Source organism: Zea mays, chromosome 4 (genome assembly GCF_902167145.1).
Source record: "Zea mays cultivar B73 chromosome 4, Zm-B73-REFERENCE-NAM-5.0, whole genome shotgun sequence".
In the NCBI taxonomy this organism is placed as follows: domain Eukaryota; kingdom Viridiplantae; phylum Streptophyta; class Magnoliopsida; order Poales; family Poaceae; genus Zea; species Zea mays.
In genome coordinates this window covers 199,520,835-199,528,859 of record NC_050099.1, presented here as the reverse complement: position 1 = coordinate 199,528,859, position 8,025 = coordinate 199,520,835, and positions in this window count along the sequence as shown.

The window sequence follows — 8,025 nt, the reverse complement described above, 5'->3', positions numbered from 1 at the left end:
CAAGTCCCAGACAAGTTGTGCCCTTGATCACTTTTTTTTACCCAGTCATGTTCTGATTAATCATAATGATCTGCATAGGTTAATTTTGATGGGACCCAACAGGATACCCTAGTTTGATTATCTTTATACTTGACTCCACTAAACTTTTTGGGTAGTACCTGCTATTGCTTTATGTGGTTTTGGGTATGAAGATTACACTATTCATGATTATACTTTTTGTTATCAGTTGTTATTTATTGTTCATGTTAAGATCATTATGTTAATTGGAACATGGAGAACCACCCGGGAAAACAGTGCTACCACAAGGGTTTATGGACGCCCTTGGCTGATTAATTAGGAAAGCTAGTGGATGACTACCTTACCCGAAAGGGGCAAGGGCAGTAGGGGAGTGGTCAGTGTAGGGAGGCCCTTGGGATGATTTTGCTGCGATGCGAGGGATTCCTGCACTGGAGCTTCCTATAAACTGTAGCGGATTTTCTGAAGCTAGTGAAACTTTGTAAAGGCCTCATAGTGTTACCCTGCCTCGCCTCCTCGGTAGAGGTGTATGGGATTGGCCTTCTCTTGGCAGATGGGTAACATGACTTGTGGGTAAAGATGTGCAACCTCTGCAGAGTGTAAAACTGGTATACTAGCCGTGCTCACAGCCATGAGCAGCTCGGACACTCACATGATTAAATTATGGAACTAAATTCAATTTGTCATATGCATTGCACCGCAGGTGAGGTTGTTACTTTTGTTCTACTACTTAATTGGGTTGGTATTTACTTATACTTAGTAATTGCTAATAAAATTTTGACCAACTTTAAAAGCAATGCTCAGCTCTAACCATCCTCTTTGGTAAGCCTTACACTTCACGTGAGCTCCCACCTTTGGCGAGTTCATGCACATTATTCCCCACAACTTGTTGAGCGATGAACGTATGTGAGCTCACTCTTGCTGTCTCACCCCCCCCCCACAGGTCAAGAACAGGTACCACAGGATGAGGCGCATGGAGGATGAGGAGATGTGTTCATGAGAGGTCTAGGTCGTCGTCTCCCAGTCAACTTTGGGTTGCTGGACCGTTGTCTCCTTATAATGTAATTATTTATTTATTTTGTACAGAACTTCGATTATATAGTAAAGATGTGACATTCGATCCTGTGCCATGATTCATCGTATGTGTGAGACTTGGTCCCAGCACACCTGGTGATTATGTTCGCGCCCGGGTCTTGGTGCCCCGAAACCCGGGTGTGACAGAAGTGGTATCAGAGGAATGTTGACTGTAGGACGAAACCTAGATAGAACTGGACAACCAATACTTACTTATCTTTGCTACTCTGATTCTTTCTAAACTTTTCTTAATCTTTTCTCATCTAATTCCGCTTTACTCTGATTACTCTTACCTTTTTCTTCTAAAGACAAACTTGGATTTCACACTTTGAAATCCTGTTCTTAAAGTAACTTTTAGGAATAGGAGACCTACTCTTAGGAACAAAAACAAAACTATTTTTGTATTTATATGCTTGAATGCTTGTTCTTATGATACTTGTTTGATTTGGATCTTTGATTGAGTGTGATTAGTTGTGGAGTAGTGTCCACAATTGCATCTACATATACTTAGGCATATATATAACTAATCAAACTTAGATTATCCCTCATTAAAAATGGATCTAGCTTCATAGATCCATTCTTATCTTAAAAGAATCTATCTCATCTTATCTTATCCTAACCACTTTGCTTATCTCACCTCAGAGTAACAATCATGATCCAATCCAAATTATTTAGACCTTGTCTAGTCGAAGCTAGCCATACCAAATATAACCTAGATCTGATCTAGTGTGATAGATTAATCTAACCTAACGAAGGCTAACCTTAAGTTGAGCTAATCTAATGTAAGTTGATTAACAGAAAAGTTAATACTTATAAAATGGATTAGACTCTACTCCTATAAAATATGTTTAACTTAATTCACTCTGCACTAAATTAAAAAAACGACTGACCAACTCGGCCTTATGCAACTACCTTGCACATCTGATGGTTGAATAACCCCTCTGTTTTAACCAAACAGAGATTCTAACCTACCTACACCGTATAATCCATACTATCTCAAAAGATACTAACATAAATCTTAATAAGATATATCCTACCCTTGGAGATCTATCTAACTTTAACTAGTCTAATCCAGGTATATCCAACCTATCTACCCCTACCTGTCATCAAACAAGATTTTGATCTACATCATGTAGTCCATCTCACCCATAACTATTTCAACCATACTCCCCAACCTTGGTGATATAAACTAGCCTCGAATCAATGAGACCAAGATCGGAGAAGAAAAGATCAACATCGGCAAGAAACGATATAACAGCCAAAGTGAATCTCGAGATGAATCAAGACTTAAACCTTTCGGATGGAGTCTTTCCTTACCCCACTTTTTCTTACCCAAACCTATCTATGCTTTAAAGACATTTTTTTACCCTACATAGTAAAGTGGATACACATAGATATACCCATGTGTTCCTAATCAATTCCTTATAAAAAAAATATTATGAAAATATTTGTGCTTAAAGCCACTTAAAAAAATCGAAGCTAAACTGCAACCTAAGCCTTTGACTTTCTATATCCCTTTTCTTACAAATCTCGAGGACGAGATTTCTGTTAAGGGGGTAGGATTTGTAAAGCCCAAAATTTGTCAAAGAAAAAAATGATGATAAAATAAATGAATAAATATATTTGAGGATTTTGAAATCATGAGAGATTTATTTGGACTCTTCTATTTTCATAGCCAAATAATGGATTATTATTAGTCGATTAACCCATAAATAAATAGGAATGTGCATCCCATGCTTAAGAGTTTTTTTTGGGATACATTTTACTCGACCTCAAATTATAAATGAAAGTGGAAAATAGAAAGTGAGAAAAGAAAATTTTAACAATCATCTATTATTTTAGGAATTAAAATAAAGAGATGAAGAATAAATAATAACATTGAAAATAGTAGGATCTATAGGGTTATGATTGAGAATAAAAGCATGAAAATTAAGAACAGAAAAGTTTCATCAAGTTTGAACTTGAAATAGAAATTTGAAAAATGTGAAGGGGATTAAAATAAAAAGGAGAAGAATAAACCTGCTCTTGGGCCAGCTTCGCTTCTTTGCGGCCCAAGTTACCCCATCCTGCCTCGGCCCATTAAGTGCGCGCCCCTGGGCCCAACTGACCACCTCGCGCCAACCATCTACATCATGCACTGGCAGGCGGGTCCCACCCGCAAGTCTCACGTATGATGCCACTAGCACTGCTTGTGGACCCGCGCTGTCATTCTCACCTGCGCTCGGACACTGATCACTAGGGCCGCCTTGACAGTTTGTTCTTCCTCCCCAAAATGAAATCGCGCGTGCTCGGCAACAGACGCAACAGGGATGCTCAGATTCTGTGGTAACTACCCGAATCCGCCAAGCTAGGGATGATGGGGTCTGTTGCGGGGTGTTCGCCGCATTTTTGTGACCTGGTTAATCCTAGTGCGGCGGTCGTTTCCTCCGAGTCCGGATCCAGGTTAGCTTGGGCCTCGGGTTGTTGTGAACCACCATCGGGGGTCACGGGATCCTGATCCGGCTCGATTCCCACCTAGCCCACTATAAATCGGGAGTCCCGCGACCACCTTGACCCTCCAATCGGCGTCGGGAAGTCTCCTCGTGGTCGTAGTGGCGGATTTGGTGCTCACCGGGTGTGGAGCTTGTGGCTTGGCCGCCATCCCGCGTGCTCCAATACCCGTGTGGCCACACTATGCTGGGAGAACGACCGACGAGTGCCGCCCTCACCTGCGTCCTGTGCCCCGAGGGACGGTTGGGGAAGGTGGCCTCGGTGTGTGCTCAATTTCTCATCGGGGGTCGGCCATGCCGCCATGCACCGATGGGGGGGCTTTGCGCTGCTTGAATCACGGTAAGAAGACAACCATTGTGATCGCCATGCCGTACACACCGTGTAGCACTCCTTGGATTTTTGTCTTGAGCGTTGGGGTGTCGGGGCATTGCTTCGCCGGCCGTGGCCGCCGCCACGGTGGAGACGCGCCGCCGTGTTTGGTAGCTGAAAGGAAGAAGATGGGTGGACCGTTGACTCAGCTATGGATGGATGAGATCGCGCCATCGCGTACCCCCTTCATGTGTCAAAGTCCGACCGTTGGATCTGATCGGATGTACGGGATCCTCTCTCGGCTATTTAAATCCTGGGCGTTGGTCACTGATCGAACGAGACGCAATGCGTACCGATTCGTCGTAGCGGGCTTTTAATCTGGGTTCTCGGTTCTGGATCGGGCGGCTCAGATTCCATCTTAACCCTTCACCGCGGTCATTTTCTAAACGAGCCCCTCGGATTTCGTTGATTTAACCCGTCGTCCAGTGCGTGGGAAGCCTGTGTCTGGTAGATTTTGCAGAATAAACCTCGACCTTCTCTGTATTAGTGTGCCCAGTCCAAGAATTAATGAAAATAGGAAAAAGAGATTTAGAAATTGATTTTGAGTATAAAAATAATTGTAAAACTTCTATAATCCATAGAAAATTCATATGAAGTCCAAATTAATCCATTCCAATTCCTATAATTTTGTAATATTATTGGTTATCATTTAGTACCACTGTATTGACATAAACGTCACAATAAAATTTATATCCTATTTAATCTTGTGCAAAACACTTAAAACCTTCAGAAATTCATAACTTAAAATCTATAAATCCAAAATTAATTATTCCTGTTCTTGTGATCTTATTTAAATATGTAGATTATTAATATGTATTTTGCATATATGGTTGGTGTAATGTTAATTTTGCATATCCCATGTTTGTTTGTATTGCTACGAATAGCAGTGAGGTCACGAGAATCTGAAGATCATCCTGGTACCTGGAATCTCAAGTCCCAGGCAAGTTGTGACCTTGATCACTTCTTTTTACCCAGTCATGTTCTGATTAATCATAATGATCTGCATAGGTTAATTTTGATGGGACCCAACAGGATACCCTAGTTTGATTATCTTTATACCTTGACTCCACTAAACTTTTTGGGTAGTACCTGCTATTGCTTTATGTGGTTTTGGGTATGAAGATTACACTATTCATGATTATACTTTTGTTATCAGTTGTTATTTATTGTTCATGTTAAGATCATTATGTTAATTGGAACATGGAGAACCACCCGGGAAAACAGTGCTACCACAAGGGTTTATGGACGCCCTTGGCTGATTAATTAGGAAAGCTAGTGGATGACTACCTTACCCGAAAGGGGCAAGGGCAGTAGGGGAGTGGTCAGTGTAGGGAGGCCCTTGGGATGATTTTGCTGCGATGCGAGGGATTCCTGCACTGGAGCTTCCTATAAACTGTAGCGGGTTTTCTGAAGCTAGTGGAACTTTGTAAAGGCCTCGTAGTGTTACCCTGCCTCGCCTCCTCGGTAGAGGTGTATGGGATTGGCCTTCTCTTGGCAGATGGGTAACATGACTTGTGGGTAAAGATGCGCAACCTCTGCAGAGTGTAAAACTGGTATACTAGCCGTGCTCACGGTCATGAGCAGCTCGGACACTCACATGATTAATTTATGGAACTAAATTCAATTTGTCATATGCATTGCACCACAGGTGAGGTTGTTACTTTTGTTCTACTACTTAATTGGGTTGGTATTTACTTATACTTAGTAATTGCTAATAAAATTTTTACCAACTTTAAAAGCAATGCTCAACTCTAACCATCCTCTTTGGTAAGCCTTACACTTCACGTGAGCTCCCACCTTTGGCGAGTTCATGCACATTATTCCCCATAACTTGTTGAGCGATGAACGTATGTGAGCTCACTCTTGCTGTCTCACACCCCCCACAGGTCAAGAACAGGTACCACAAGATGAGGCGCATGGAGGATGAGGAGATGTGTTCGTGAGAGGTCTAGGTCGTCGTCTCCCAGTCAACTTTGGGTTGCTGGACCGTTGTCTCCTTATAATGTATTTATTTATTTATTTTGTACAGAACTCCGATTATATAGTAAAGATGTGACATTCGATCCTATGCCATGATTCATCGTATGTGTGAGACTTGGTCCCAGCACACCTGGTGATTATGTTCGCGCCCGGGTCTTGGTGCCCCGAAACCCGGGTGTGACAGCTTAACCTTGTAACGATGATAAGCTGCCTTTGTTCCAAAGGTGGATGTTCCTTAAGCCTCTTTGAAATCCTTAAGGGTAAAATGTTTAAGATGTTTCTAACATGCTTTTCATATGTGCATAAACTGTCATGAGCATCACACTTATACTATGACACAATGCACTTCACAATCTGTATGATATAGATATGTTCTCATTAACCTAATTATGTGCAATTGACATTTAAGGCCAAAATATGTGTTCCTCTCCATGCACATATTTAGGGGGAGCAATCTATATTATATAAAACTGTTTAAGCTTAATTGACATATTCTTTTAATCATGTCTCTTTCCCTTGGTACATTTGCATATTTCCTATCTCTATTGTGCCAAGGCTAAGACTAATATGTTTTCATGAGCATCTCATGTATTAAGTCTTAGATTGAAAGGGAAATGAAGTATTCGGCAAAGACATCGCTTCCACTCAACTCCATTGGTATTATCCACTCTTTGCCGGTACCGGTATTCCGCCGTCTCTCCAAATTTGGTATAATCCTCACTCATATCTTGTTTGCCAAAGGGGGAGAGAAAGTAAAAAAGGGCTTATATTTCTCTCACAAGTATCCGTTTTTGGCGATTCATGCCAAAGGGGGAGAAAGTATTAGCCCAAAGCAAAAGGACCGCACCACCACCAATTTCAAAAATGTAGTCTTTCAAATTTGTGTTAAGAAAAGATTTTTCAATCAGTATCTTATTTTTGATATAATTTCAAGTTGATATACCCTCTTGAATTCTAAGAGGAGGATTTCATTAAGGGGGAGTTTTGTTTAGTCAAAGGAAAAGCATTTGAAACAGGGGGAGAAAATTTCAAATCTTGAAAATGCTTCTCAAAATGTTATTCATTTATCTTTGACTATTTGCAAAAGATTTTGAAAAAGAATTTCCAAAACATTGCAAAAACAAAACAAGTGGTGCAAGCGTGGTCCAAAATATTATAAATAAGAAGAAAACATCCATGCATATCTTATGAAATAAATATTGGTTTAATTCCAAGCAACCTTTGCACTTACCTTATGCAAACTAGTTCAATTATGCACTGATATATTTTGCTTTGGTTTGTGTTGGCATCAATCACCAAAAAGGGGGAGATTGAAAGGGAAACAAGCTCAAATCTTTTCCTAAATGATTTTGGTGGTTGAATTGCCCAACACAAATAATTGGACTAACTAGTTTGCTCTAGATTATATGTTCTACAGGTGCCAAAGGTTCATCTACAACTATTCTAAATCGACTGTCCGGAATACCGTAGATTATTCCGGACAGGAGAAGCTTTTTGGAAAAATAGACTAAGCGCGGACCGTCCGGGCCCTTGCGGCGAACCGTCGCGACACCTCTTTGACTTCGACCAGGAACTATAAATCAGGGATAGTCTGACTAAACCGCGGACCGTCCAGCTACAACGCGCGGACCATCCGGCTATAATTCACGGACAGTCCGCATGTGAAGACCTGGTTCAGCCCGAAGGTGACAAGTTGAGCAAAAGGAATTATATAGCTGGCGCGGACAGTCTGGGACCAAGGGCGGACCGTCCGCATGGTGTCACCGAGGCAGATAGCCGTTGATCTAACCGTTGATCTGTCAGAAGTATCCGTTGAAGGTGTCAGAATCGACCGTTGGAGGGTCGCGGACCGTCCGGGCCCTAGCCGCGGACCGTCCGCTAGTGCAATTTCTGGCAGATGCGCCCCAACGGCTATATGGGTGGTTGAGGGCTATAAATACCACCCCAACCGGTCACTTCAAGGTGTGGGAGTCCAAGCAACATTCCAAGTCATCTAGTTAACATACTCAATCCCTCCCAACCACATATATTCATTGATCCATCCTATGCGCAAGATTTAGGCCACTACAACCAACACAAGTGCCACAAAAAGAGAGC